Source organism: Anabrus simplex, chromosome 11, assembly GCF_040414725.1.
Source record: "Anabrus simplex isolate iqAnaSimp1 chromosome 11, ASM4041472v1, whole genome shotgun sequence".
Taxonomy (NCBI): Eukaryota; Metazoa; Arthropoda; class Insecta; order Orthoptera; family Tettigoniidae; genus Anabrus; species Anabrus simplex.
The window spans coordinates 79,920,668-79,938,969 of NC_090275.1; positions in this window are offsets into that span (position 1 = coordinate 79,920,668).

An 18,302-nucleotide genomic window follows, 5' to 3' on the forward strand; every position below is an offset into this window, starting at 1 on the left:
TAGTGTAAAGATTTTCAGGAATTTGAAGACGAAAATTTGTAAGATGAAGTGTTGAGTGTAAATAGCGTGAATGAGTTGGGAAATGTAAACATCATTAGTGACTTGAGTGATGAGCATAACTTTAGTTTCAGGCCTCCACAACCAAAACATGCGAAACAGGATGACTGAGTGTGGATAACTGGAGATGATAATCCTGTCGTTCACGCCTTCAAAGCAAACAGTGGTGTTTCTGAATTCTTATTCCAGAAATATGCAGCCACGGCTCCGTCAGAGCTCTCCGTCCTTTTATACTATATGAACCCTTTATTTTCTGTAATTGCTACAGAGACAAATACTTATGCTCTAAAAGGAACTTGCAGTTGAGGATAGAAAAAACCGAGCACATGACGAGAAATGTTTTGACACAATGGAGGATGAAATAAAAGCGTACTTTGCTTTGTGTATCCTGGCATTCCAGGTTCGCAAGACGCGTATCCAGTTGTACTGGAGTAAGGATAGGTGCTTTTCTTCTTATTTCTTGTTTCCTCCACTTCGCTGGTGAGTGATGACATTTCAAGTGATACTAGTGACAAACAGCAAAAAATCAGGCCTATAATTATGCACTTTTCAGACAAATTTTCTTCCTTGTTTGAACTGTCAAAAAACATTGCCTTAGATGAATCCGCACATGCAATGTAACCATAGTAAACAAGCTAGGTTTGGCATAGAGATATAAAATTTCCTATGCAAAATACAGGCTACTGCAACACCATTCACATATACAACAGGAAATGACATGATTGACCCTTCCGTGTATGTGAGCACTAATGTTAGGAGCATGTGTGGAACTTTGTAAAAGAGTAAATGAAAAGTGAACTAACATTACACCAACAGGAAACTCAGGAGAAAGTGCAAACAACTGCTAAGGGAAGAAGTTGAAAAACCAAAATTGGCCCTTGAGTACCAAGATGAGGTGAAGGGAGTAGATTTAAAAGACCAGTTCAGTGCCCTTTTTTTTCCATCATGAGGCAAACAGTCAAAGGGTATAGAAAAATATTTTTCTATCTTCTAGTCATTTGTATTTTCAATTCCTTTTTAGTGTTCTGTACTTTCTTACAGTCATAGTGCAGGATACCTCATTATACAGACTTTCGTCTGGCTGTAGCGACGCAGTTACTTGTGATGATGCAGCTGACGGATTACAAGGTCAGGGGACAACTTTCACCTAGCACAACCTCTCTTCGGCTACAAGCTAGAAACTGGGCTCCTTTTCCCATGCACATCCCTAGTACTGAAAAAGAGAATACTCCCTCCAAGCGATGTGTGCTCAAAACAGAAGAAGAAAAGTGAGAAGATGGTGAAACTCCACTACATCTCTTGGATTGCTTTGAGATCTATCATACCAAAACATAATTTTAGGTGAGTACATATATTCATTCACCTACTGACAAAATTCAGGGTAATCTATTGTGTAGTTCTCTTTTTTTTGACACACTAGTTTCCTTTGTGCTGGCATGCTGAGGTATTTAGATAAGAATCCTTTGGGTTAATGGCCAACCAGACACCAGTGGGATCCAGGAGTAGAATCGTGGTTGAGAGAAGGGGTGGGTAATAGAGAAGTATTTCCAGAAGGGTATACAGTCTATCATAGAGACCGAGGAGATAAAAAGGGTGGGGGTGGGGGTGTTTATTCTGGTGAAGGAAACTTATTGTTCACATGAATCGTTTACCGATGAAAGGGATGAAATATTAGGCATAAAATTAGTCTGTGATAATATGAAGGAGGTGGGAATTATAGGAACATATAGGCCTGGAAGAGAGGAAAGAGACATGGAAATATTTGAGAAAATAATAGATTATACTCATAAAAACAATAATAATGATATGGTAATAATTGGGGGAGATCTAAACTTGCCTGAAGTTGAATGGAATGGAGCTGCAAGTGAAGCCCATGAACAGAAACTGGCAAATAAGTTAATTTGGGAGGGAGGATTTACACAAGTAGTACAAGAACTGACTCGTCTCAACAACTTGCTAGATGTATTCTTGGTTAAACCATGGGAAATTGTTGATAAAACTGAGGTAATTGAAGGAATAGGTGACCATAAGGCTGTAATAATGGATGTAGGACTTGTACCAAAAATGCTTAATAAGAGGGTCACACAAGACAAGAAATTATACAGAAAAACTAAAGTTGATGAATTTGGGACTTACCTTAAATCACAATTCAGTTGTTGGATAAGTGAAGGGAGTAATGTGGATACACTTTGGGCTAAATTTAAAGGAACCTGTTAAGAAGGGTAAAATGACCTCAGTCCCTGTTTATTATACAAGGGAAATAAGGAAATTAAAAAGAAAATGTAGAATAGTAAACAGGAAAATCTTGCTTGTTGCTTGTTTAAAGGGGCCTAACATCGAAGGTCATCGGCCCAACAGGAAAATCAAAGAGGGTAGGGAGAATAGAGAAACTAGAAAACAGCTAATGAGGGAACTGAATAGAGTGAAAAAAGGAAGCAAAAGAGAAATATATGAATGGCATATTTCAAGAGGGTAATGACCACAAAGGGAAATGGAAAAAAGATGTATTCATATATTAGGAATCAAAAAGGAAAAGGAATCCAAATTCCTACAATGGTGGGGGAAGGGGGTGAACACTATTCAACAGATACTGAGAAAGCAAATCTATTTAGTAGGGAATTCAGAGATTCAGTAGAAGATTGTCAGGAGTTGGAAACAGTAACAGAAGATAGAGAGGGGGAGACATATAGGGAAACAAGAAGCTTCTCATTCACAAATGAAGATCTTTTCAGAGAAATCCAACTGCTTCAGCAAGGAAAAGCAGCAGGAAGTGATCAAATTACTGGGGAGGTATTAAAGACAATGGGGTGGTACATAGTGCCTTATTTAAAAAATTTCTCTCTTTGACTATGTCATAAATAATAGCGTAATACCAAAAGAATGGAAGGAATGTATAATAATACCAATTTATAAAGGACAGGGTAATAAAAGGAAACCAGAGAACTACAGACCAATCAGCCTGACCAGTATAGTTTGTAAAATACTGGAGAGTTTAATAGCAAAGTACATCAGAGGGATATCTGATGATAAAAATTGGTTCATGAGGGGCCAGTATGGATTTAGAAAGAAATTTTCTTGTGAGGCACAACTGGTGGGATTTCAGCAGGACATATCAGATCAGTTGATTCAAGAGGCCAGTTAGATTGCATAGCCATAGATCTTTCCAAAGCCTTTGATAGAGTGGAACATAGAATATTATTAAAGAAATTGGAGGGAATAGGGTTGGACGTAAGGGTTATACGTTGGATAAGAACATTTCTAAATTCAAGGGTTCAGAAAGTCAAAGTAGGAAATAATATATCACAGGAAGAGAAAGTTTGGAAGGGTAGTATAATCGGTCCGTTACTTTTCTTAATATACACAAATGATTTAGGGAACAATATAACATCAAACATAAGATTGTATGCAGATGATATAATTGTTTATAGGGAAATAAATAACATTGAGGATTGTTCAGAATTACAAAGGGACCTTGAAAGTATCCAACAGTGGGTTGAAGAAAATAATATGAAGGTTAATGGAAGCAAATCAACTGTTACAACATTTACAAACAGGAGCTTTAAAACTGAATTTGAATATACTTTGGATGAGGTAGTTGTCCCAAAAGATGGCAAGTGCAAATACTTAGGTGTGAGATTTGAAAGTAATTTGCACTGGAAGGGTCATGTTAATGACATTGTTGGGAAGCATACAGATCGTTACATGTCATAATGAGGCTACTTAAAGGATGCAACAAAGAATTAAAAGAAAAAAGTTACTTAAGTATGGTTCGTCCATTATTGGAATATACAAACAATGTTTGGGATCCTTACCAAGAGTACCTAATAAAAGAAATATATAGTGTGCAGAGGAAAGCAGCAAGATTTGTAACAGGGGATTTCAGGGGAAACAGTAGTGTATCAGAAACGTTAGAGGAACTTGGGTGGGAAACTTTAAGTAAGAGAAGGGAGAAAACTAGACTTATAGGATTATATAGAGCCTATACCGGAGAAGAAGCATAGGGAGAAATCCGTGAGAAGCTTCAGTTGGAAAATAATTATATTGGCAGAACTGACCACAAGTATAAAATTAGAAGGAATTTTAGCAGAAGTGACTGGGGTAAACTTTCATTCATTGGGAAGGGCGTGAAGGAGTGGAACAGTTTACCAGGGGTAGTGTTTGATCCTTTTCCAAAATCTGTACAGGTATTCACGAAGAGAATAAACAGCAACAGGGAAAATAAATGAAATGTTACAGGGCATTCAACCAGTGCAGGCTATTGTAAATAAAAAAATGTGTGTTAAAAAAAAATTAATTCCATCCCCTGGTCCATGGAGTTTGGACAGCCAAAGTAGAGGACTGCCTGTAGGGGTGAAGTACAGTGGGGACTTTGAGGGCCCTGGGACCGCTACGGTAGCTGTGAAGGCCCTTCAGGAACTCTGAAAAGTGGTGGCAAAAGGGGCTCTAGTTAAGATGCAGCAGGTCGTTATACTACTTAGGTTTCAAAATGGGTAAAAAACGAAAAGTAAATAATTGCAATGTAAATTTTAATCTTATACCAGTTGCATAGTATTATTTGAAGTAATTCCACACACTGTATATGAGTTGACTATGTTTGTAAGTATAGGAGATATTATAAGTAGAATTTTGTAAACAATATAAATTTATTAAGGATGATCTGTTTGTTTAATAGAAAAAAATTGTTAGCATAAATTGTATATTATTGTATTCTAGAAAAAAAGAAATTTCTTCTCTTGTTAATTTAAAATTTAGTGCTTGACAATAATGTATTTTAGTGTACCATTTGCCACTGAGGTAGACACCTCATTTGCAAATAAAGAGATTTTGATTTTGAAAACCATACCTTTTGGCAGTGAGTGAGGTAAAATGGAAGGTGTTGGGCTCGGATCTCACTGGTGTCCAGTTAGCCATTTTTGTTCTGTACTGCTGAACACAACCTGATATGTTGAAAGTTTATTTTGAGCAAGTAATTCTTCCTTCACTCTTATTTCATTACTTTTTAAATGCAGCATAGAATCGAGTGGGTTCTTGTTTTCTGTCTGTTGAGTCTTTATCACAGAGGTGGTTTCAGATCCTCAAACTGCAAAAACCAATCTAAGGTGGCACCATAACTGAGGCATACAAGGCATGATGGTGATTGAAGTAGTTTGCCATTGCTTTCATCCCTGGGCCAGAAAGCGATATGCCTGCACAACCAGCCCTATTACTGCATCTTTCAAAACATCCAGATGCATTAGTTGTCTGAAAGTCATTTCTGAACACCACTCATACCCTGGGAGCTTCCATAAGTTAGACAGAGACTTTGCCGGAAGATACATTTTGCTCTGACCTGTTTTAAGAGATGGATGCAAAAATACTGCACCCATCAAGAAACAGCAACAAATGCTAGTTTTTCTTTACAGAGCTGTCCAATGATTATTCCTCTGTTTTTCCAGAACAATTGTTGATATTTTACCATTAAAATTTTGTGTATCTGTGAGGCAGGGAGTGAATCTAGTTTATTTTCAACAGCATGCACCTCCTTCACTGTTTTGGTCAACAGGTTAATTAATTTTTCAAGTACGTCTATAGTTTTTCACATCAAACTTAGATTGGCAGATATAAATGCCAAATCATTTTTCAAAGAGGTGTATCAACGAGAATCCCAAATTCAAAAGTACCAGACAACAAAAACAAAAATGGCTCTGTGGAAGAAGAATAATTTGTCGCTCAGAGTTATCATGATTCAGATAGTGACTGTGAACAAACCATGTCCACTAGTAATTGTTTTATTGGGAGGAATGGAATAAAACACACTGTAATGGTTCAAATCATGTTACAAGATGATATGTATTATTATTATTGTTATTTTATCCTTGATATTATTATTGTATGGTATTATTCTTGTTCAATTCAATTCTGTAATGATTATTGCTTGTGTGCTTGTATTTACTTTACTGTGTATATATGTGTGTGAATATTAGCATTTAACCATGTAAAGTAAGACTTACTACATAATATCATATATGGATATGCTTTGTAATAAGTTTTGACATTGCAACGCACATGTTGCAATACTGCTAGCGTAACTGCCAAGTCATCGCTCTGTCATTGTGTGCATTTAGCGATGAGCTCATTTTCTGGAGAAACCTAGAGAGCCCCAGGCAATTTCACCATTGTATGTAACATTTGGAGCTGGGTGGGAGTAATATTATAGCTATTTCTGGAGATTGCATAGGTGTGTCAGCTAAGGCTATAAATACTAGGACCAGAATTTTATAGCTTCAGTCAAATGGATGGTGAACAGTGAGAAAGTCAATTGGAAGGTGAGACCTCAGTCAGTCAGTTCAGTTGGAGGGAGAAGGTTACCATGAAGTCATATGAATGGAGAGACTTGCCATGAAGTCATATAGAAGGAGAGACTTGCCACGAAATCATATGGATGGAGACACTTGCCAAGAAGTGTTGTACTGGGATGATAGTAGTCAGTCATCTGGATAGAGAAGCAGTAGTCACATGGATACTTAGTCATCAGTGAAACAAAAAGGATACATCACCAAATTAGGCTTGAGACACCTACAGCAAACACCAACTCAAAGGAATACATCAAAATTACACTCAAAGTGTTGAAGGTACAGTCAAGTGAACCAGTGAGGTATAAATTTCTTGTATAATTTTTAAATGTGTGGTCAAGAGGAATTCAAATTAATGCCTAGTTTCTTTCAGTTGTTATGTCATACTTTTATATTCTCATCTGTTTTATCGCAGCCAGTCTCACTATTTTTATCGAAATAGTTTAAAGAATATATATTTTGTTCTATCAAATTAATTTATCGTTTTATTTCAAAGGTAGAATTAGATAACCTCAAATTTAACAGGGAAACCAAACGCTAATCTCCTTTTCCCAGAAACTATATGGTATGTTGTCAAAAGTAAGCTTATTACCCTACACCCTAGAGATATTCAAGAGACTCATTCTATTATTGCTGCACTGAGTTGTAGCTGGCGCCCATCAAATGTTGTATGTGTAAGTAATCAGGTAAGAACTAAGTGTGAGTACAAGGTCCGACGATTGAGTATTTTATTTAAAGAACATTAATTTTCAATTTTTCATTTTAATGCTATTTGATATTATTTTAAATTAGTGAGTAATAGTCAAAAGGTCACAAAGTGGTGCCCATAAATTCAGAATTTGTTTTGAATGACAGCATATCATAGGTTAATTTTGGGAAGAGTATGCACATATAAGCCAGCGGAATTATAACCGGTAAATGTGAGGAGTGTAATTTTGTGATTCATATTTGTATTTTGGGGGTATGTCAAGGGATTTGAAAAGGGAAATTAATTTGAGGTCACGTACTATTACTAGTGAACCAAAGATGGACAAGGAAGGCAATAGTAAGTCACGTGATGAGACTGCTGCTTCTATGAACATCCAAGGTGAGTTTGAAAATAGGGAGCAGGTGAACATGATGGAAGGTTCAGAGGATATTCAGGAAAGTGCAGAAATTGAGAAGCACAATGGAACTCAAAAGGAAGTCGCGGTGGGGGATGAACCAAGATTTTATAAATTTGCTGATGGCCAGATTTACTGAGATCAGTAATGAAAATAGTAATAAACAGATTAACTCTTTAAGTAGTAAAATAGAACAAATAATTAGTAGTAACAAAAATAGTAAGAAACAGATGGAAGAAATGATTAGCAGTAACGAAAGTAGTAAGAAAGAGATAAGTAGTAAAATGGAAGAAATGATTGGTATAATAGTAATGAAAATTGTAATAAACAGATTAACTTTACAAGTAGTAAAATCGAAGAATTAATTGATAGTAACAATGCAATCATTAGTAATATAGATACTAAGATATTAGAGGTATCAGAGCAAACATCTAAGTTAGAAAGTAAGTCAAATGAAGAGTGTGTTGAAATGGAGGTGAAATGAAGTTGAATCGGAGCAATCTTCATACTCAGACCGAGCAAGTCAAGGAAATATGTACAGAGGACAGTAACAAGATCATACCGTTAAGTAATAAGTTGTCATAAACATCTAGTACTCGGGAAGAAATTCACGAGATTGTAGACAAAAGATTGGACAAGATTTACAATGCAGTTGGGGAAGATATGAGGGAACAGATTAGTAGAAATGAACAAACTGAAAACAAGCTTGGGCGGGTCACTTAACTACGGAACGAACAGGAAATGCTGTCGCAGGAGGCGAGAGAGAGAGGAAGAATTGAGAGTAACGAAAGGGAATGCTGAGAGAGTAGCGGAAGAAGAGGTTTTGAATTGCCAGAGTGTGCAATGGCAAGAATTTAGAGGTCATACAGTGGGAGAAGTGACAGTGACAAGTGTTTTGTTCAGTAGGGATCAGGACTTACCTAGGTTTTCTGGAAAACAGTTCAATCCTAAGGAATTTGTAAAACTAGTTGAGAAAAGATTTGCAAGTAAGTTGAGGAATAATGTTATTTAATGGGAATATGTGTTTGAGATTTTGTTTAATGGTTTGTTTTTGTTTTTTTCGGTGAAAGTAAAATATGGTTTCGAGTATACTGGAATAATATGTCAGATTTAGGAGAATTTAAAGAGAAGTTCATTGAGAGGCTTTGGGAGGAATGTGTACAAGGGCGCGAGAGAGAACGCATAATATCTAGTGAAAGTAGTATAGTAGAGAGGGGGGGGGGAAATGTTAGCCAAGTATCAGAGGAGAGGTAGTAATCATGATCAGCAGAGGATTAAGAGTTATGTCGATGGTGATAGGGGTCAGAAGAGTAACCAGAGACAATCCGAAAATGGGAGGCATATGGATTTGAGATATCAGAGAGATTATGACAGGCCGAATATGAAGGTTGTCCGGGAATCGTTATCGAGCCAGAGTATTTTCAATTCACAGGGAATCGGATAAGTAAGTTACAGTATGTGGACATGCCGAAGGTAGAAGTTGAACAGGTAAGTAGTGAAAGTAGATTTAAGAATATAGTGTGATTGTGACCTAAGTAATATTAAGCGAGATATTTAAGTAATGACGTAGTCATAGTAGAGTAATTAACGGTAGTAGTAAGTTAGATGTAAGAAGTGATCTGTTAAGTGATGTAACTACTTATAATACTGAGAATATAGGTAGTGAGGTAGTAACTCCGATGACAGAAATTATGATATGGAGAAGAAAAGTGAAGGTACTATTAGATATTATAACAGCCATTGGTAATAAGTCACAGTGAGTCGATAAAATGATAGCGGTACCAATCACGATTGAAGATAAATGTAACTTTCAGCCGTGCCTCGTACCCAAATGTTGTGTATTCAGTTATTTTAGGAGCTGACTGAGTTACAAATCATGGGGGTAGTATAGACTTTGATTCAGGTAGTGTTTGTTTGTCCTGGGAGAAAACTAGTGAAGTATGTACGTATAAATGATGATGGTCTGAAGTAAGTGTTGGTGACGTGTTCTATTAAAGATATAAGAGGGGTGAATAAAGGTGTTCCTAGTTGAGAGGGAATGTTTTGTTGGGTGTTACGTGTCTATACAACCATGATCCGAGGGATAGTCTGTATGAGGCAATGACGAGAGGTAATTTGAGTGAATTACAGGAGGAGCAATTGTGTTCGATGTTAGTTGAGCATTGAGATGTATTTAGTGATAAGCAAGGAAGAATACGTATATGAACATAAATTTGTAGTACATGACCATTCATCATTTGTGGGAGGTAAGTACCACATTCACTTAAATATGCTAGTGCCGTCTAAGAACAAATAAACATTATGCTGGATTACAGAATAATTGAACCATCTTGTAGTCATGGTATTGATCCTTTAATTGTTGTTGCCAAAAAGGATGGATCTATTGAGATATGTAAGTTAATAAGGGCAAAATTGGTTCAGTTTGAGTAATAAGGTGCTACTCAGAGTTCCATTCCCATCATCTGCAGAGGCAGGAAATATGTCTTTTGTATCAGTGGTATTTTACAATTGTGAGCCGTATCGGGAGTGTGCATATTCTCTAAAGGATCAGGAAGGGAAGATTGTCGGTATGTATAACATAAAAAATTTAAAGAAGTACTTTACGTGAGATTTGTTGTGATATTAGTAAGATGATTGTTTGTTTTTGTAAGAAACTGGCAAAATAAAACTAACATCTGTGAATTTGCGTGTGAACCAAGTGTCGTATTGGTGCATTGAACTCCAAAACATGGAAAAACAAGTGCAATATTGTCGTGTATTGTACAACAAGAAGAGAACGAGACATTGGACAGTTATCTATGATGACAATGTGCTAGAAAAGTTCTCATATAAGTGATATTTTAGGTTTTTAGCAAATTTTAATGTGTTCTATGTGTTTGTAAAACTGATTAGTTCTTAATTTTAAGTTAAGTTTTTATAATTGCAACTTAAACTCCAAGGTTGTTTACACTTAAAACTTATGTACTGTAATTTAAATGATAAAATCACAACAACTTATATGCCTTATTAGACATATCCGGATATGCTAATCAAAGATAGCATCTCCCTTCAGACAATGTAATTACACAAGGTATGAAAACTAGTCAGCTGATGATGGCCAATAGGCTGAAACCGGTACCCTAAGAATTACAAGTATAATAATAAAAAAGTATTGATTAGGTGGAATCATTTCTTTTCCATATATTCCATATATATCTTGAAGCTAAGCGAAGCGCCAGATAACGAGCAGTGTTGGTTCATTGCTTACCATTACATAGCTGTTTCTGAAGCTATGGAAGAAGATATTGTTCATGCAGTGTTTCAAAGAGAAGAAATTTGGAACCCAAGTCACAAAATCGATAAAAATGTAACTGTTTTGAAATAAGTGGACTGAAGTATCTACAACAGTTTAATCACATTCCTACAGTAAACATATACAGTAATATTACTTCTATTGTCACACTTTACTGGGCTTAACATTGTGACGGGATGAAATTGCGTATGGTTTTTAGTTTCGGGAGTGTCTGAGAAGAAGTTTGGCCTGCCAAGTGCAGGTCTTTTGAATTGACACCCGTAGGTGACCTGCATCATGATGAGGATGAAATGATTATGAATACTACACATACATCCAGCCCCTGTGCCAGCAGAATTTACTAATCTGGTCAAAATTGCCAACTCTGCCAGGAATTGAAACTTGGACTCCTGTGACCAGAGGCCAGTATGCTAACCATGGAGCGTATGGGTTTTAGTGTCAGGAGTGTCCAAGGAGAAGTTCGGCTTGCCAGGTGCAGGTCTTTTGAATTGACGCCCAGCCCCCATGCCAGCAGAATTTACTAATTATGGTGACAGTAATCCGGTCTAGAAAGCCAAGAATAACGACCGAGAGGATTCGTCGTGCTGACCACACAACACCTCGTAATCTGCAGGCCTTTGGGCTGAGCAGCGGTCGCTTGGTAGGCCAAGGCCCTTCAAGGGCTGTAGTGCCATGGGGTTTGGTTTGGTTTGGTGACAGTAATATTACTTCTATGCATTTTGTGACAAAGTGCATAGAATCTCCCAGACTCTGTCATATCAGTTTATAATTTTGCTAACGGAGGGTGGTAACATGAAGAATAATATCACTCTGCACAGCTTGGAAGTAATTATTTCTATTTATGAATTATTATATTTGTCACATATTTACTCCACTTTTGTTACTGTGATAAATTGTATATGCTAAGTGTAGTTATTCTGCCAAGCTACAGATCCATTGCCATTGCAGAAATCGCAGATAACAAAACAAGCTATATCCTGAATCTGTGGGGGTTCTCGTGGTGGTGGAACATTTTGTGTGTTATTTTCTAATAATTTGTGTAACGAGGTAAATCTAAAATTTTCTCCATCACTTTGATATCCATCTTTTGCAATATCAAAAGTCAGTAGCTTGCAGTCTGCATCAACACGAGCTTGTAAAAATATTGAAAAATACTATTTATAATTATTATATAAAGAGCGTGATTTAGCCGGACATTTAATTTCCATGTGTTTGCTGCCCAGTGCTCCTAGACAATTGGGAAAATTCAATTTATGCTACTTGCCACCTCAATTCAGTTGTAGGGTTTGGAAGGTCAAAGGTATTTTTTGTCATTCTAAGTAATAATATTTATCGCGATAAAATCTTACATCTCTGTACAAACGATAGAATTCTCCTAAAGTAATTCATTCTTCATTAAATTCATGAACCCACTTTCGATTATTCTTTCTAATTTTCAAATTTAAGTAACTGTTATCCATCAATAAACTGTTTTTAGTGAACTTGAATAACGGCATTAGTTTGTGATAACCGCAAAACACCTCACGCCAAACTAATCTGGGTGCACGGTGCAGAGTTTTCGGTGTGAACTGGAAGCACGCCTTGCCCTATGCATAGCACTTCACGTTACACGTGACACACTATGCAAAGTGTTGTATGTCCGGCGCTCCCTTTCTCGCTCCGTCAGCCAGCTGCACGCGCGCCTGTGTATCATTCTGCTAGCTTCGACGCGCAGCCCTCAGTGCGCGTGCCTGACCATCGAGTGTACTATAAATAGGAGCTCCCTGCCTGCTCACTTGCCCACTTGCCCGGTGTCCAGCTCCAGAATACACCCTACGTCGAGCACGGAGGCTACTCCTCTTGAAAATGTGCTTCGACCAGGTGGACTGAATTTCTGGCAGTACGAGGTTTCACCTCTGGTCACCGCTCCCTTACCTGTTTCCGCTGCCTATGTTCCGTAATTCTTTTACAAGCCATTTTCATTCCCTAATTTATGCAAGCTCCCTTAGTTTCGCTAGGTGGAATTTCTTCAATCAATTGAACTTGCTTTTTAGGAATTCAGGCACTTCCACAAACAAGGACTCTCAAAGACATTTATGTTAGTGTGCCAGATAGTTCTCGACTATCAACGTGTCAATTCACAAAGACTATCTTTTCAAGATAGAAGTGTATATAAAGACTGTAAACCTGTACATATTGTATAAAGACAAACTTTTCTCAAGATTCTATATTCCTTTTTGCTTCAAAATACATTTCAGTTATTTGTGTAAATATCATAAAGTGAAGCAATAAAAGTTGTGTTTTGTAAATTTCAACCTTGGTTACAACACAAAGTGCGCTCAGTGTGCACATGGCCGTAATAAGAGGATCACACAAGACAAGAAATTGTACAGGAAAACTAAAGTTGATGAATTCGAGACTTACCTTTGATCATAATTCAGTTGTTGGATAAGTGAAGGAGTAATGTGGATACACTTTGGGCAAACTTTAAAGGAATCATTTGGGAAGGAGAGAAGAGATTTGTACCTGTTAAGAAGGGTAAAATGACCTCAGACTCTGTTTTTTAAAAATTATTTTACACACACATTGGAGCATTTTAATCAGAGTATTAACTACAAATTTGGCTTATGTTTCTTCTTCTGCTCCCAGAACTTCTTAATTCTTTTGGACCTGGCTGCCCTTTCTTCGTCAGTTATGGTATACTGTTTGCATGTAAAAGTTTTTAGTTTGTCTCAAGTCTCTGTTTCTCAGAATACTCTTCTCTTCTCAGTCTTCAATTTGCTGCATTTTCAAGGCTAACTCACCTAAATCATCTTGAACTTGTTTGAACCAATTATTTTTGGTTTTACTTTTCCAAAAATAGTTGAAAAGATGTTTCAGTACTCTGGTTTCTGGTAGTCTTGATGTGTGGCAGAAAAATGCAACCCTCCTTTTCTGCATTGTGTCTATTATTGACCCAGTTTCCTGGCATACAACTTCATTAGTTAATAATTGCCATTGTCCATCTACTTGGTGTTTTTTGTTTATGATTGTTCTAAGGATTCTTCTTTCTGTCTTCTGTAATTTATCTGTTGTTGATTTGGTGTTCGAATTGAATAGTGTTTTACCAGCATAGGTTGCTTCAGGTTTAATAACAGAGTTGTAGTGTTTGAATTTTGCATTTATAGAGGGAGATTTCTTCTTGTAGGTTGTTTAAAGATAAGAATTTCATTATGTTCCGTATTGATCTGAGTTCACAATTAAATTGAAAGAAGTTATGTAATGGTTCAACCTTTTCAATACATGTAGAATTAGAAATGGAAGTGATCGGCTGATGATGACCCGGAATAGTGGTCAAAACCAGTACTACTTATAATCAACTAGTAATGTAACATTACATTTATCATTCTACATGTATTGAAAAGGTTGAACTATTACATAACTTCTTTCAATTTAATTGTGTTTTTGTAGGTTGGCCAAGTGATACGTTGTGCTTGTTTCAATTTAGTTGTTCTATTTTCTACTGATACTCTCCCGTTTATGTTCCAAGTAATAATCTCCCCAAGATACTTGAAATTATTTACAATCTTAATTTGTTTGTTATTATTCAGTGTGATAGTTGATGTTACAACCTTGAAGGATGGTATCATCTCAGTCTTTTCAAATGAGATTTGTAGTCTGACTTTTGCTGCTATTTTTTCGAGTTCTTCAATTTGGTGTTTAGCCTCTTCCACATTATTTGCGAGCAGTGCAAGGTCATCTGCAAATGCCAGGCAATTGAATTCGATATTTTTACCAATCTTGATGTTTGGTTGGCATTTCTTAGTCCACTCTTGCATGATTTCCTCCAGTGTGCAGTTAAATAGTAATGGTGAGAGACCTGTCGAAGTCCAGTCCGGATTTGAAATGATTCAGACAACTCCCCTCTGAATTTTTGATTTAGTGTTCTTAAGGTAATTCCAATAAGGTTGACAAGTTTCTGGTGTAATCCAAATTCCTTAAGGATTTTAAGTAATAAGATGGATACTGTCATATGCTTTCTTGAAGTCAATAAAAGTGTTGACTAACTTTTTGTTTCTCACTCTTTGATGTTTCATGATCTACTTAAGACTGATGATTTGATCTGGACAACTTCTTCCAGGTCGAAATCCTCCCTGATATTCTCAATGTTTTTGGTCGAGTTGTTCCTGAATTCTTATGGGATAATTCTATACAGGATCTTATATGTGACATCAAGTAAAGGAATCCCCCGGTAATTATGTAGATCCAATTTATCACCCTTTTTGTGTATTGGATGAATTATAACTGTATTTCATTCTTCAGGCAGTTTTTCAGAATTCCAGCTGTCTGTGAAGTGTTTGTGGAGGTTTTGAAGTGTTTGTATATGTACATTCTTCCACAGCTCTGCAACCACTTGATTCTCTCCTGCTGCCTTTTAGTTCTTGAGCCAACCAATCGCTTTGATTACTTTATTGAAATCTGGTAGTATAACTTTTTATAGATGTGTTGTATTTTTTGGATAAGGCTCAAATTCTAAGTATTGTTTTGGTTCCTCAGCATTTAGTAATTATTTGAAGTGATCAGCTAGAATTTTGGCATTCTCTTGATTATTGTATGCAAGTTACCCTTGTTAATTTTTCATCATGAGTGTGGGTGGAGTATACTTTAATTGATATTGTCTAAATGTCCTGTAATAGGTCCTTGTCTTATGTTGTTTGAATGGCTCATCTATGATGTTTAGGTTTTCTTCTTGATGGTCTCTTTTGATTCTTCTAATTTCTTTTGCCTCTTGTCTTCTAGCAATGGTTAGTTCTTCTCGAGATTTTTTGTTTTCTTTTATTGGTCATTTAGCCATGCTTTGTGCCTTTTCTGTATTGCCATATCACATTCCTCATTCCACCAGGCATGTTTCTTTCTCATTCTAATAGGAGCAATTTCTTCGGCAATGTTTTTCAGTTTATCAATAATTGTTTGCTACAAGGGAAATAAGAAAATTAAAGAGAAAATGTAGAATAGTAAGCAGGAACATCAAAGAGGGTAGGGACAATAGAGAAACTAGAAAACAGCTAATGAGGGAACTTAGTAGAGTAAAAAAGGAAGCAAAAGAGAATTACATGAATGGCATACTTCATGAGGGTAATAACCATAAAGGGAAATTGAAAAGGATTTATTCATATATTAGGAATCAAAAGGGTAAAGGAATCCAAATTCCCACAATGATGGGAGAAGGGGGTGAATACTTTTTAACAGATATTGAGAAAACAAATTCTATTTAGTAGGGAATTCATAGATTCAGTAGAGAATTGTCAGGAGTTAAAAACCGAAACAGAAGATAGAGAGGGAGAGACACATAAAGAAACAAGAAGCTTCTCATTCACAAATGAGGATATTTTCAGAGAAATCCAACTGCTTCAGCAAGGAAAAGCAGCAGGGAGTGATCAAATTACTGGGGAGGTATTAAAGAAATGGGGTGGTACATAGTGCCTTATTTAAAATTTCTCTCTGACTGTGTTATAATTAAATAATAGTGTAATACCAAAGGAATGGAAGGAATCTGTAATAATACCAATTTATAAAGGAAAGGGTGATAAAAGGAAACCTGAGAACTACAGACCAGTCAGCCTGACCAGTGTAGTTTGTAAAATACTGGAGACTTTAATAGCAAAGTACATCAGAGGGGTATGTGAAGATAAAAATTGGTACATGAGAAGCTAGTATGGATTTAGAAAGAAATTTTCTTGTGAGGCACAACTGGTGGGATTTCAGCAGAACTTGTAAGATCAGTTGGATTCAGGAGGCCAGTTGGATTGCATAGCCATAGACCTTTCCAAGGCATTTGACAGAGTGGAACATGGAATATTATTAAAGAAACTGGAGGGAATAGAATTGGACATAAGGGTTAAACGGGGCCGATGACCTCGATGTTAGGCCCCTTCAAACAACAAGCAAGCAAGGATTATACGCTGGATAAGAACATTTCTAAATTCAAGAGTTCAGAATGTCAAAGTAGGAAACCATGTATCGCAGGAAGAGAAAGTTTGGAAGGGAATTGCACAGGGTAGTATAATCGGTCCATTACTTTTCTTTATAAACATAAACGATTTAGGGAACAATGTAACATCAAAAATAAGATTGTACACAGATGACATAATTGTTTATAGGGAAATAAATAACATTGAAGATTGTTCTTTATTTACAATAACCTGCACAGGTTTGTTGCTGTTGGGTAAATTTTCATTCATTGGGAAGGGCGTGAAGGAGTGGAACAGTTTGCCAGGGGGAATGTTTGTACAGATATTCAAGAAAAGCATAAACAGCACCAAAGAAAAGAAATGTTAGAGTGCATTTGACCTGTACAGGTTATTGCAAATAAAGAATATTTGTGAATTGTGAATAAATTAATTCCATCCCCTGGTCTACAGAGATTGAACAGCCAAAGTAGCGGACTACCTGGAGGGGTGAAGTACAGTGGGGACTTTGAGGGCCCTGGGACTGCTACGGTAGCTGCGAAGGTCCTTCAGGAACTCTGAAAAGTGGTGGCAAAAGGGGATCTGGTTAAGTCGCAGCAAGTCGTTATGCTTGTTAGGTACCAAAATAGGTTTTTTTTTTTAATGCAACATAAAATATTAATGGCAGTTATATAGTATTATTTGAAGTAATTCCACATACTGTATGAGTTAATTATGTTTGTAAGTACAGGAGATATTATGAATAGAATTTTGTAAATAATTTAAAATTATTAAGGTTGAGCTGTGTGTTTAATAGAAAAATTGTTAGTGGAAATTGTATAATACTGTATTTTAGGAACATGTCTGCTTCTTTTGTTAATTTAAAATTTAGTGCTTGATAATAATGTGTTTTTGTGTACCATTTGCCACCAAGGTAGACACCTCATTTTTGAAAGTGATTTTGATTTGATTATTTGATTTGAACAACTAGTGTCATCACTTTGAGTTTAAGCACACCAACCATTGCATGCCACCAATGTAGGCTATAGTGACTAATCATTAAGGAGCAGATTTTTATGTGGTAACAAACCTAAAATATTTGATAACGAGTTTAAAATATTCTGCTTCAAATACCACACAACCACTTGTGTTCAAGAGGTAGCAAGAAACAAGTATTATATTGTAATATGGTGCTGCCAAATGTGCTTCTTAAGGCAAATGGATATCTGCATATGGAAAAGTACAGTATAGTATATTAATTTTTGATGTGCCAGAGTAGATATTATGATATTTACAAGAAAGGTAATGTTTTGTTTAAATATACCTGAAGCAACCTATCATTGAAAAATTTGTACCAGTTCATACTCGCCAATCACGCTGCAATATTAGTTCTAGAAGTAGTCTCAGAATTGCAGTGAACAATAAAGGTCATCTCCAAACTGTACATCACAAATGCATGCTGATTATCTCTAGAGAAGCCTTATACTAAAGAGAGGAATGTCACTTTCCTGTCTTTATATGCTGGTGTGATATTTATCTGTCAATAAGAAGTACACTCCTTGACCATAAGCAATTGGTGGTACTTCTTGATCTAGTCCCTTACCAGAAGCTC